The sequence below is a fragment of the Lissotriton vulgaris genome, unplaced genomic scaffold, assembly GCF_964263255.1.
Source record: "Lissotriton vulgaris unplaced genomic scaffold, aLisVul1.2 SCAFFOLD_640, whole genome shotgun sequence".
Taxonomy (NCBI): Eukaryota; Metazoa; Chordata; class Amphibia; order Caudata; family Salamandridae; genus Lissotriton; species Lissotriton vulgaris.
Window position 1 is genome coordinate 690,338 of NW_028243475.1, and position 13,284 is coordinate 703,621.

The window sequence follows — 13,284 nt, forward strand, 5'->3', positions numbered from 1 at the left end:
CACGCTCCCTGAGCTAACATCAATATATTGTGAGATAAAAAAGTTTTCTTGATATTTGTGTCACATCTTTGAACCTCAAGATGCCCAAGATGGTATCGAGAATGAACTGTACCCACAGTGGAGACGAAATAATAATTAAAATTATGGCATTGATTCGTCCTACCAATAATCAGGATGCAATTTACAACACGTCCCTTGGGCAAAAAGGCTAGAAACATACTTTTCAGCCTTAAATCAATTTTTCTTATCTGAAGTCTCCCTTGTTGTGACATTTACGCCCCATCCATGATTCATGGAATCCGCTTATTGGGGTAGTCACTTTTCAGAAAAGCAACCGGCACAGACCTAGGTACCCTACATGTTTTGCGATTTCTGTTATGAATAATGGGGCAGATTTATGATAACTGGCGCATCCCCAGGGATGCGCCAGTTATTTTGCGCCGCTGCTCCGCCACCCATGGTGCGCCGCATTTACAATGCGGCGCACCATGGGGCAAAAACGGCACAGATGCGTGACGCATCTGTGCCGTAAAGGTGGCGCATTGCTGGAGTTGCGTCGCAAGCGCGACGCAGCTCCAGCAAGGCTCGGGGGTGCCCCATCTTTACAATGCTGCGTCAAGACCTACGCCTGCTTCAAGCAGGCGCAGGGATTTGACGCAGCATTGGCCTGAAAGTGACTGAGTGAAATCTTATAGATTTCACTCAGCCACTTTTGCGAGGCGCACCTGCCCCGGAACGCCCACCCTGCGCCGGTACGCCCACAAGTGGCGCAGGGCTTTACAACGTGACGCATCTGCCTAGATGCGTCACATTGTAAATGGGTCGTAGGGATGCGCCACGTTGACGCCGCAGTTGCGTGACGCAAACGTGGCGCATTCCCAACATTAATCTGCCCCTAAGTATTCCGGTTTCTTGAGGCATAACATAGACGGGCAATGTCGTTCACTCCTCATTCTACCCTTCACAAAACGCAGGTCATTAGATTTACCTCAAGAGATGGGTTGCTGCTGTGAGCTTTTGCAGCAACGAGAAATCTTTTGAAACAGTAAGTCCCGCCTCATAACAGGAAGTTCTACTATTATAAGTATAGTGTTGTCAACTCTGCTTCAGAAGCCTTTTGTAATGGACATATACTCCCCCGAGACTCTGCAAAAGTGAAAAAAATCCACTCCAGAGATGTTGCGTGTGCTGTGCATCGGCCATGTTTATACAGGCAGGAAAAAAAGAACATTTGACGCATTATTAAATGTTCATTTAATATTTTGAAAATATAGTTAGAGGAGCTTCTTGTGTATTCCCAGCAAGGAGTTGTGCTGCCCCTGTGATTTTTGAAGTACTGGAAGTGAAGTTTTACTCTTTCATTTCACTCTAACCTTCAGGTGTGCAGAACATTAATATCTCGCTACCTAAAGGGCATTCTAGCATCTTTCCTTTCTCTTCCAAAGGTCAGTGAGGAAGTCTTATCCTCGGGTCTAGCGGAATAGGAGTTTTCAAGCGATAAAGGAAGATATTTGTTCAACATATTGAATTTTCTCTTTTTGCACCCCTAACTCCTTGGCAGACTCTGCCTTTGTTAATCCATGCCTTGTGGACTTTGCAAAGTTTAATATTTGTATATCTCTAGTGTCTTTGCTCAGGTATCAGTCATTGCCGTGTTGAGCTCGGAAGACTGACCACAGACTAAAGAGCCTTGTGTCGCTTCCAACATTAGGAAGTAAAAAGGTTGAAATGCACGTTTGGAATCTGATGTAGACCCTGCCTCTTTCCAGGAGCCAGTAGGACTGAGCGTATTGGTAAGTCAGAAACAGAAGAGTATAATGCAGATATTGATTTTTTTTCACTCGCTGCTAAATTTGGCATCGGTTTTCAGTTTGTATTGAGCATTCTCCACCTGATCTTGTAGTTCTCACTGAATTTTAATAACTTTTACTGGGAGTTTATTTCATATCTTGTTTTTTTAGGTCTAGTTGCAGACTTTTTTAATGGCCTGTTCTAGACAATACCAACTCTTAGAGTACAGCCGCGGCTCACATGACTCACAGTTGGGGTCACGCGTGGAGGAATTTAAATAACATTCTAAAAACTTACCTTATCGGGTCCCGTGCTGCCTCCGCTCATGGCCGCGTCCCACGTTCAGTAGTAACAGGAAGCAGGCATCCTCCCCCCCTCAGCCAATCACAATTCTGCAATGGCAGTGTTGAGATTGGTGCGGACGGCGCCCGGCTGGGCGCCTGTAGGGAGGCCATTTTCTCTATGTAAGCTGCATGCAGCCTACGTAGAGAAAATGCAGAGTGTGCATGATTGGTTTGGTCGGCCCCAGATTGCCAACCAAACCGCCAGGGCCCATAGCATTGGGCAAGCCACTCCTCACTGAACCACCCACCTGCCCCAACCAGGCATACCCTTCTGCTTTCTCGCAGCGCGAGACGCAGAAACATAAAATGGTATTTAAAGTACCATTTTATGTTTCTACTTCTCGCACTGCGAGAAAGCAGTGGGGCGTCTCTCCCCCACCCTAATGGAGGAGCCGCGCCTGTTATAGTAGGCTTTTGGCTAGCCATTGCTTACCATTTGTTGGCTTTGGTGCCTATCTTATTGATTGCCTTTTATTCAATGGCTTTCCTTCGTCTTGTGTATGTTCCTCCTCTGGAACATAGCTTCTTTACCATCTATTTGACTGGACAGCTTGTATCCTTCCACAGCTCCACTATACTTTTTAGGTCGAGGACCGAAGGCTGCGCTTGCGCAGTCTGCGGGAGGAGATTTAATGTTTTGGAGTATGGGGGCTTGAACCCTCCTCTCTCCTCCATTGGCTGGCTTCCTAAACGGAGGCCAGCCATTGGAGGAGAGGGGCATCACTCCATTAAAGCCCCGTCTCTTTCGGATTCGGGTGTGTTTTTTTGCGTTCTTTCGACTGTGACGTCATCCGTCACTAAGAACGCCAAAAACACGCCCCCGATTCCCAAAAATTTCGGAGCTTTGCGGAACGTCTGTATGCCCCTACTCGTCCTCTCTGCTCCTCCCAGATGCTCCTGTCTGGTACATCCTCTCTGCTCCTCCCAGATGCTCCTGTCTGGTACTATCCTCAGTTTCCTTAATTTTCTTGCATTATATTCTGCCCCTTGTGTTTGCCTCTTCAGTAGTCTTTATTAAGTTTGTTTTTTCTGAGTCTGTTACGTCGTTCATCACTTTTCCTCCCTCTTTCAAATAATGTACGGTCGTGTGCATTTCTAAAGGGCTTAAACGTAGGTGTACCATTCCTCCCTCTTTCAAAAAATGTGCGGTCGCGTGTATTTCTAAAGGGTTTAAACGTAGGTGTACCATTATCCCTTAAAGCACTGGGCAGAAAGCCGCGTGCGTGTCAAGCCTCGCTCTGGAAGTGTGCCGGGCGCTATACTTCAGATTCCGGCTTGGAGGTGACCCGTGCTGCCACTGACTGTCATGGCGCTGCGCCTGTGTTGCCTAAGAACGCTTCAGCTTCTGAGCTCCGGCGGGGTGGGTGTCCGCCCCACTCTTGCTCCTGCCTCCCACTGGTACTCCGCGGCCTCGTCCACCACACACCACCCCCCCGGCCGCCAGGGGAGCGCTGGAGCACGAGGACGAAGATGTCAACTTATACGAGAAGGTGAGCGAGTGCTTCTGTGACGTCATACACTGCATGGGTCAAAGTGTGACATTATCAGATGAATGCCACGTGACTTTTTATATAATACAGGTGTGACGTATAGTCTGTTGTCTCATTCTTTTCTACAGTAAGGTTGCTAGACTCTCAAGTCACCAAGGTCGCAGTGCACTTTTATGGATATATTTATTCACAGCCGAATATGTTCTTAAAACTGTAGTCCTGGTTCACTTCCTCTAACCATTTTAAACCAATATTTTTATAAGGAAACCCTGGAAATGGTGACTTACGCCAGTGCCCTTAATGATTTTAATTCGTCCAGTAATCTTTTCCGCAGGTCCCAATTCAATATAGCGTACTTCAAATGTCACATGCTCTTTTAATTTACACCCGTGCAAGGGCTTCACAACCTTAATATATCAAATACACTCAACTTCAGTTATTTATTAAGTGCACTTTTTATGGTACTTATCTTTAAAATGGAACTTCAACAGCCTTAAGATGTAATGTAGAATGACAAAAGGTCAAATTCTAAGTAACACATGCCCTCCAGTTATGTGTATTATATTGTCCTGACGGCCCACTGCTCTGTGATGTAGACCCCTGCAATGATTCTACTCTGCTCCAGTATTCACATCTGCTCTAATATACCTGCATTTAAGAGAGGTCTCATGATTGCTTTTAGTAATTCGCTCACTTCTAGTTTTTTTGTATCATATACACCACTTCAGGGCTTACATCCTCTGCAATATACCCACTTTAAGATGCCATGTCTGTTAAATATACTACTGTAACTAGGGATCATTCGTTTTTAGGTCGAGGACTACGTCGCACTGCGTAAGCAGTGGGGGTGAGCTCTGAAGATTTTATGTTTTTAAGTGTAGGGGGCTTGAACCTGCCCCTCTTCTCCATTGGCTGGCCTCGTAATTGCTGGCCAGCCATTGGAGGAGAGGGGCGTCACTCCCTGTGTGTGGGGGGCTCTGTGTGTGTGGGGGCTCTGTGTGTCTGTGTGTGTGTGGTTCTGTGACTCTGTGTGTGTGTGTGTGTGGGGGGCTCTGTGGATAGCTTTTTTTGGAGGTTGCTCTATGTGTGGGGGGCTCTGTCTGTGAGGGTGGCTCTGTGTGTGTGGCTCTGTGTGGGTGTAAATGCAATAGGTCATGCATTTGCGAGCGATTAAGCTATTGGCACAGTAAATGACAATGCCATTTATTTATGAGAAAAAAAAAATCATGAGCAATGCCAATAGCTCTACCTTTAATAATGCCGAGACCATTGCATTGTAAATGCTTGTTTAGCAATGGGAGCAATTTTGCTTGCTTCCAGCAAGCGGGGACAGTAGCCGTAAGGAGCGAAAGGTTGATGAGCTGGGTGACCTCATTTCCCACTGTTTCCGCATCCCAGTGTTTATTTTGCACTTTGTGAGAACTTAGATAACTTTAAGCACCATAATTAGCCGTGGAGTAACTGGCTTCCTAAGAAAAGATTAGCAATCAATTATCATAAGAAAAAACTCAGTATCATAGTTCCGTTTTGCGATGTCTAAATACCCATTTTTAAGGAATCGCTATTTATAAATCGCAAAATGGTATGTATGAAAAAAATCGCATTTTTTTGCGATTCCTTAATCTTCCTTATTTGCGAATTCGCAAGTTGCGAATTCGCAAATAAGGAATAATTTCCCATTCATTCCTATGGGCCAGGAGGCCCATAGGAATGATTGTGAAATGCATTTCATTTTGCGATTTGCAATTTGCTAATCGCAAAATGGGATTGATTTCAAGGGTGCAGGGGTGTCTCAAGGACACCCTGCTGCATCCCTGAAATCAGCATGTGTGTGCATATGGCGCACATACATGCCCTATGGGCATGTATGTGCTTCACATGTCACATTAAAAAATGCCAATTTGTAAATTTTTACAAGAAATCGCAAATTACCACCAACTTTCAATTGGTGGTAAATTGCGATTTCTTAAGCTTAATTCGATATTGAAAAATGCTTCATACATAGCGTTTAAGGAATCGCAAAATTGCGATTCCTTAAATGCTATAGCAAAATAAGGAATCGCAAATTTATGCGATTCCCTATGATGCCATTTTTTGATACATATCAAAAAATGCAAAACAGCCTCTTGCGATTCGCAAAGGCCGAAATTCGGCGAATTCCGGCCTTTGCGAATCAAAAAAGGCTTGATACATATGGCCCATAGTGTCCATTGCTAAAGGCATACCTGTAATATTAACATCATAATGAACAATAACATACTGCGGATCTTCAGCTTTAAAATCACCGATATTTAATAAACATGTACAATGGCACTCTGAACAAGAGGATGAGACATTACCGTATGGTACATTTATGCACAATAAATATAATGCCCCATGGGAATTTTGGGATTTGGATCCAAGAAAGAAATTAGGTTACCTGGTTAAGAGAAGGTTTCTCTTAACTTTTTTCCACAATGACAGGATTGTACTTGTAAATGTCAGATCTCAATCTGGGAGGCACTACAGAAAAATATTTGCAAGCATTTACAGTCCCTCTAGCAAAAGCTTTTATTTTACCCAACGGCACAAAAGTAGGAGTGTCCGACCTTGAACATTATTTGCACTAGGGGGCATCTAGTGTTTCACGTATGTCTGTTAGGGGCCACCAGCCATCGGCTTCAACTAGCCAGGGATTAATTTCATAATGGAAACTCTTCAATCCTTAACATGAATTCCTTTTTATGAGCTTTGGTGTCTTCGAGAATATACCGGGCCTTTATTATTACCTCAAGCTAACTTTCCTGACAGCATCTAACAGTCTTTCCTTCCACCTCTGTTATACAAGCATTTTTTGAAGAAGACAAAAAATAAAGTGAATTATGTGTTGAGTTCCCTTCACTGTGTAAATAATTGCCTTTTTGGTACCAAGGCTAAATAAGGTACTTTAGAGCACTGCTAAATAAAACAAGAGCTCAGAACTTCAAGACTCTACCCAGCATTTCACGGTGTCAGCACATCCCGCAGGCTAAAAAATTGTGAGCATAAAGCACGCCATAGCAGAGCCCGAGTTCCAACATGTCTTGCAGTTATGCAAATACGACAACCAAAGGCACAATAATTCAGCTCTGGCCATACAGTCTTCTACATGGCTCTGTTAGCGTAGCAGGTTAATTGATTCTACACAAATGTATAAAAAGTGTTTTCTGACTACAATTAGATCTTACTTTGCAGTGGAAGTTGTTAAAATATTAAAATATCCACTATGGTTTTCAGAACGATCACGACATTTAATGATCACGCTGGTATCATTTTTGTACGAAGGAGATTCCGGGAAACACCACACCATACACACACCTTAAATGTAAAGATCAGTCAACGCCTTGTCACTGCTACGCAAACCAATATGACATAATTATGAGGACTGTCACGGAAGCAAAGAAACAAACAGCAGAAGAACAAACTAAATGTGCCCACGAATTAAAAAGCGATATAAAAGCCCGCATTGACCTATACAGAGCCAGGTCAGGCACGGTTGTTAATAGACTTGATTACAAAATTATGCTTGTCCCCAAAAGATGTCATGAGGGTGCAGCTGTTTCCTACCAGGGCTGTACAATTATTTTAACATACGCATATTTGAAAGGTGACAGTATGTGTTATCCAAGACTGCGATGAGAGGCACTATGCTTGAACGCGGTAATGGTAGAGCATATTGGCATATTTGTTGCACCAACCTGCAAAGCAAGTCAGCAGATGTTCAATTAAAGGTGTTTCCAGCAACATTTTTCACAAAATCGGTCCAACTACTACAAAATAGGGTGGCAGCCATGGGCTATGTATGCTTTAGGAGTGCTACCCCTCCTGTTGAGAGGATTGTTCTTTAACCCCTTGCATGCTGATGTCGGCCCCCAGCCGTCATGCACTACGGTGCTCGTGTGCTGATGACGGCTGGGGGCCGTCATAAACCCGCCCACTCGCGATTCTGCCGCACAGGCGCAGAATCGTGGCCGCATGGAAGGGGTTAAGGAGCTGTCGATAACATCAAACAAGAGCCAAGCCCATTTGTATGAGGGTGAATGCGAAACAGAGCCTGGTATAAATAACTTTCAGTGGGAAGCCGGGGTTGCCTCTCCCTTGGATCTGATAGCTTCCACCTCTGCACAACACTCCTGCTGTGCAGCTGAAATTAAAGTGCAGGGTTACCATCTGGTTTGGAAAAGCAAGGGTAAAGGGAATAAAAATAACTTTTTTTATGCACTAACCTCACTTATCACTGCCAAAGAGCACAAAGACAGTCCAGTCCCTTCCCACCACTGGAGAGTGGGAGGGAGGGTGAGAGACTCACAATGGAGATGAGGGAGACAGCCCTAGGGAAGCAAGCTTTGTTGCCGGCAGCTCTTTACAAGCGAGGGAAAAAAACACGAAAGCTGCAGCCTAACACAATGACACCTATGCCTAGCAGAAGAGAGGCTGTGGTGTGACCTCCAGAGCTGCCAACTTCGGGCCTGGGGAACCGGGTTCAAATCTCTGTGTCAGTTAAACTAAATATAATTTAAATACATGACGATCGTCACACAAACAAAATGAGGAATGCTCAACAATATCTAACTGAGTGCGAGCTCACAAGTGGAGAGAATTGCAAACACAACAAGTGATGGACAGAATGTGGATCAATGTCACACACTCACCCCAGTCCAAGGATCTGGGCCTAAATCCATCGTTATTTTGCACTCCACACCACCCTGGGTTAGACAATGGCGATATGCAAATCAGCTCTGACCCTGAGCCTCATGGGAACAGTCCAGTCCGAACTACAAAACCCATGTCCTTCCCAGAACGGAATCAAGCATCCGAGGACCGGACCGGTTTCGAGGTAACACCTCTCATCAGCCCGGCTAGCTTGACTCCAGTGGTGTGGAGTGCCTGGGACCCACGTCTGGGCATCCCCAGCGCACTTAGGGCGGAAATTGCAAACACAACAAGTGATGGACAGAATGTGGATCAATGTCACACACTCACCCCAGTCCAAGGATCTGGGCCTAAATCCATCGTTATTTTGCACTCCACACCACCCTGGGTTAGACAATGGCGTCCCAGGCACTCCACACCACTGGAGTCAAGCTAGCCGGGCTGATGAGAGGTGTTACCTCGAAACCGGTCCGGTCCTCGGATGCTTGATTCCGTTCTGGGAAGGACATGGCTTTTGTAGTTCGGACTGGACTGTTCCCATGGGGCACAGGGTCAGAGCTGATTTGCATATCGCCATTGTCTAACCCAGGGTGGTGTGGAGTGCAAAAAAATGATGGATTAGGACCCAGATCTTTTGACTGGGTTGAATGTGTGACAATGATCCTCATTCGGTCCATCACCTGTTGTTTTTGCAATTCCACAAGTGGAGAGAAAGCAAACAAAAAAGAGAGCGCAGGAAGGAATACATAAAAAAAGAGTAAGACCCCACATAATGTGCAGGTGGCTGAGAGGGTCTGAAACATCAAAAGGCGGGACTAATTAAGCATATCCACCAAACAAAAGCAGGCACTCTGATAGGGACACAATATGGATACAATAGCCTTACTGTGCCCATTGATTTTGCAGGGGCCGCCGCTCCCCCGAAAAGGGGGGGGGGGGGTGTGGGAGGCTCAGGGGCCGGCGCCATAACCCACGCCGAGCCCCAATTGGAGAACCAGTTCTGGGAGCCCAAAAGCGCCCAGAAGCAGCAAGTGAGGCACACCACCCCTCGCGGGAGCACCATGGTGGCGCCCAAAAAAAACCCCGGCCAATGGGGAGGCCCGCTAGGTACACACCCCCCAATGGGGGCGCAGCAATGGGTTTGGGGAAGATATTCCCCACAGTATGGGCGCAGTGTGGGGGTTATTGGAGTTGGGGGTACGAAAAAGCACTCCTTTAAACACTTTGGCCCTTTCACAAGGTGGTGCGAGAGGCACTGCTTGAAAGTTTCAGACAGGAGCCCAATATCGCCCCATGCAAGCGCCTGGATACCCGCTCGGGTGAGTAGCCGTGCTATACAAATCAACTGATTGAATACAAGTCTGACAGAAAACTATTTGCCCGTTTTGATTTATTTTTAAATATGGATCATAATGGACAATACCTTTGTTTAAAAAATATATATATATCAGAAAGCTGCTAGCTGTCACTCCTAGTCAATAGCTCAGATATTTAAATTTGGTAGTGCAAGAAAGGGAGGCAATTAGCTAATAGAGCTAAAGTCGCTACAGATGTATATGTACTATAGTAATTCCTGTCTTCATATGAGTGTACTGATGTCGACCAGCATTAATTTATTAGTATACCTTTCTTGATTAAATAGATTTGGACATATACTAGTTGCAGCTTTGTTAAAAAAAAAGAAAATAGGCAAACACGTTTTAATATAGCAGAAATAAATCTGGATAAAGGCACACTGAAGTGACAAAAAATAAATAAAACCTAAATCCTGGAGCCCTGCATTGTAAATGAGAACACATTGGATTTCCTTAGGGAATTTCTGTTGCGTTTAAACACATTTTACACTGAATGTTGTATATTTCTTTGAATGCTCTTAGGTACTTTTTACTGATGGGTTAGAAGGTTGTGCGAGCCAGAGTTTAACAATGAGGCATCACAGCACTTTCAGGAATTGTGTCGTTTTTTTGGCCAAAGAGCAAAGACATGGTGGACTTATTGAGAGGGAGTTGGGCTTGTTTGAAGAAATCGTACTTCTTTTGGACTTTGACAGTGATCCACGGGGTATTTTATTGCAGATATCTGAGTTTCTTGTGTCTGGGTCCCAGCCTCTGAGATCCACGCCTGAGTGAAGCCAGCACTGGGTAAAAGCACTGGGTACAAATGTGAGTAGATGATCTTCGATATCAGCTAATCAGATCCATATTTGTAGAGAGCTTTATAAGGACCACTTCCAAACATGAAATGCCAAACGGACAGGAATCCACCGACTTTTCACACCTCATTTATGGGCTTCATAGTCTGTTAATAAGAACACTTGGGGAAGCTAAGAAAGCTCGTCACAGTTGTTCCGCTGCGTTCCCAAGGACCTGTAACCCCTTCAAAGGATGTTCACCACTCAGGGAAGTTGTGCGCATGTATTTACAGTTCTTTGGGAAATGTACACAAAAGCCTTCGGTGTGCAGAATTGTTGAAGAAAGTACATAATCGTGCGGAAAAAAACCATTCAGAATTTCACGGAAAAATGCTGCAAATTGTTTTGAAACAGTATACACAACCCTTTGGGGAAATATTCCTGCAGATTCTGTGGAAAGTGCAAAAATTCTCAGGAAGAAGAATGTTGGATTCTTGGGATGTGGGTGCCGTGTTTTTAAAAGACTGTTTTAAATCTTTTGGGGAAAGTATTCCCAAATCTGTGACAAAGACGTTAAAATAATTCTTTTGAAATGTGCACAAATCTTGGCAAGCACAGCTCCGAATACTTGAGGATATTTCAACTCATGAACCCCAAACTATACGCTGAAATCTTTAAAAAAGTCAGAATTCCTTTGAATTAATAAATGCTTGACACTTTCAGTAAATTTCAGATTTCTTGAAAGAGTGTCATTTTGATTAAACAACCTACAGGACATTCTGATCAAAATGGCACAGAATAATAATTGCAAAGTGAACAATTCCTAAAATATTGTAATTTCTTGGAAATTAGGCGCAAACGAATTGGAAAATAATTGTTAAAGGAACGTACATTGGATATCCTAATGACTTGCAGAACAAAAGAAAGTAGCAGGTTTACTGCATTATAAAGTTATTGCATCACTGCCACCAAGTAGCCTGCTCAACTGCAACCACTTAAGACACCTGTGAGCTGGACACAGACCTGCAGTTGCTTTACACGATTTCTACAGCCCGTCTTTAAATGCCCATATGGCCATCTTTGGGAAGAGGTTTATTTATGCATGACTGGTGGATATGTGGTTGTTAGACATAAATACAAGGTTGACTAGTTATGCTCTTCCTTATTTCTTCAGTGCTAACCATCCACCAATGAGTGCAGAAGCACCATAAAATAAAATTATAAAAAAAATAGCATTTCATCAATATTGATAGTTCCTGTAAATTGTATACAGCACATACATTGAACATGTCTTGAGCTGTATGCATGGCACAGAGTTCTGTGCCGTTGTGAGTTTAGCTTTAGCCTCACTAGGTGCAGAGTAATTCAGGGGTGTTTCAAGACATGAGCTCCGGGCTAAAGCCTAACCGTACAACTGTATACTTCCTCCATCACTTGGTGCTGCCTGCAAAATAGTGCTGTGTATGCATGTCGTAGTGCCTTAGTTACCCAGAGGGTCTCAAGGCGCTTGAGGGGGGGGGGGGGGGGGGTTCGTTACTCATCGAATAGCCAAGTTTTGAGTTGTTTTCTGAAGGAGAGGTGGTTCTGTGTAAGGCGGAGGTGGGTGGGGAGGGAGTTCCAGGTTTTGGCCGCAAAGTAGGAGAATGATCTTCCTCCCATGGTGGTTCTTCGGATGCGTGGAATCGCGGCAAGGGCTTGATTGGATGATCGTAATTGGCGGGTGGGGGTGTAGAAGGTCAGGCGCGTGTTGAGGTATTTGGGTCCCAGGTCGTAGAGGGCTTTGTGTGCGTGGGTGAGGAGGCGGAACGTTATTCTCTTGTTGACGGGGAGCCAGTGAAGGTCTCTCAGGTGACCGGATATGTGATTGTGGCGGGGTATGTCTAGGATGAGTCGGGCGGAGGCGTTCTGAATGCGTTGGAGTTTATTCTGTAATTTGGCTGTGGTTCCGGCGTAGAGGGTGTTTCCGTAGTCCAGTCGGCTTGTGACGAGTGCTTGGGTGACCGTCTTTCTTGTTTCGGTGGGGATCCAGCGGAAGATCTTTCTGAGCATACGTAGGATGTTAAAGCATGATGATGAGACGGTGTTGACTTGTCTGGTCATCGAGAGGGAGGAGTCTAGAATGAATCCCAGGTTGCGGGCGTGGTCCGTTGGTTTGGGTGCCCTGCCCAGGGCCAGTGGCCACCATGAGTCGTCCCATGCGGATGGGGATGATCCTAGGATGAGCACTTCCGTCTTGTCAGAATTCAGTTTTAAGCGGCTGTTCTTCATCCACTCGGCTACGTCTTTCATCCCTTCGTGTAGGTTAGTTTTGGCGGTGTTTGGGTCTTTGGTGAGGGAGAGGATCAGCTGTGTGTCGTCGGCATAGGAGATGATGTTGAGGTTGTGCTGGCGTGCGATGGAAGCGAGGGGGCTCATGTAGACGTTGAAAAGGGTGGGGCTGAGTGAAGATCCTTGAGGTACCCCGCAGATGACTTTGGTGGCCTCTGACCTGAAAGGGGGGAGGCGGACTCTCTGAGTTCTTCCGGCGAGGAACGAGATGATCCAGTCCAGTGCTTTTCCTTGTATCCCGACGTTTCTGAGGCGTTGTACAAGGGTGCTATGACAGACCGTGTCAAACGCTGCGGAGAGGTCCAGGAGGATGAGGGCAGCTGTTTCTCCGTTGTCGAGAAGTGTTCGGATGTCGTCTGTGGCTGCGATGAGGGCGGTCTCGGTGCTGTGTTTGGCTCGGAAGCCAGACTGTGGGGGGTCGAGGGAGTCGTTGGACTCGAGGATGGCGGCAAGCTGACTGTTGACGGCCTTCTCTGTGACTTTGGCAGGGAAAGGGAGGAGCGAGATGGGGCGGTAGTTCTTAAGTTTA

The 13,284-nt window shown here is 45.4% G+C and overlaps 1 protein-coding gene across 1 annotated transcript in view; it reads left to right on the forward strand.

Moving 5' to 3' along the window:
* The window catches only part of LOC147668338 (rho GTPase-activating protein 39-like), a 343,470-nt gene that overhangs the window by 52,340 nt on the left and 277,846 nt on the right, over positions 1 to 13,284 (forward strand). The gene's annotated exons all lie outside the window — the stretch shown is intronic.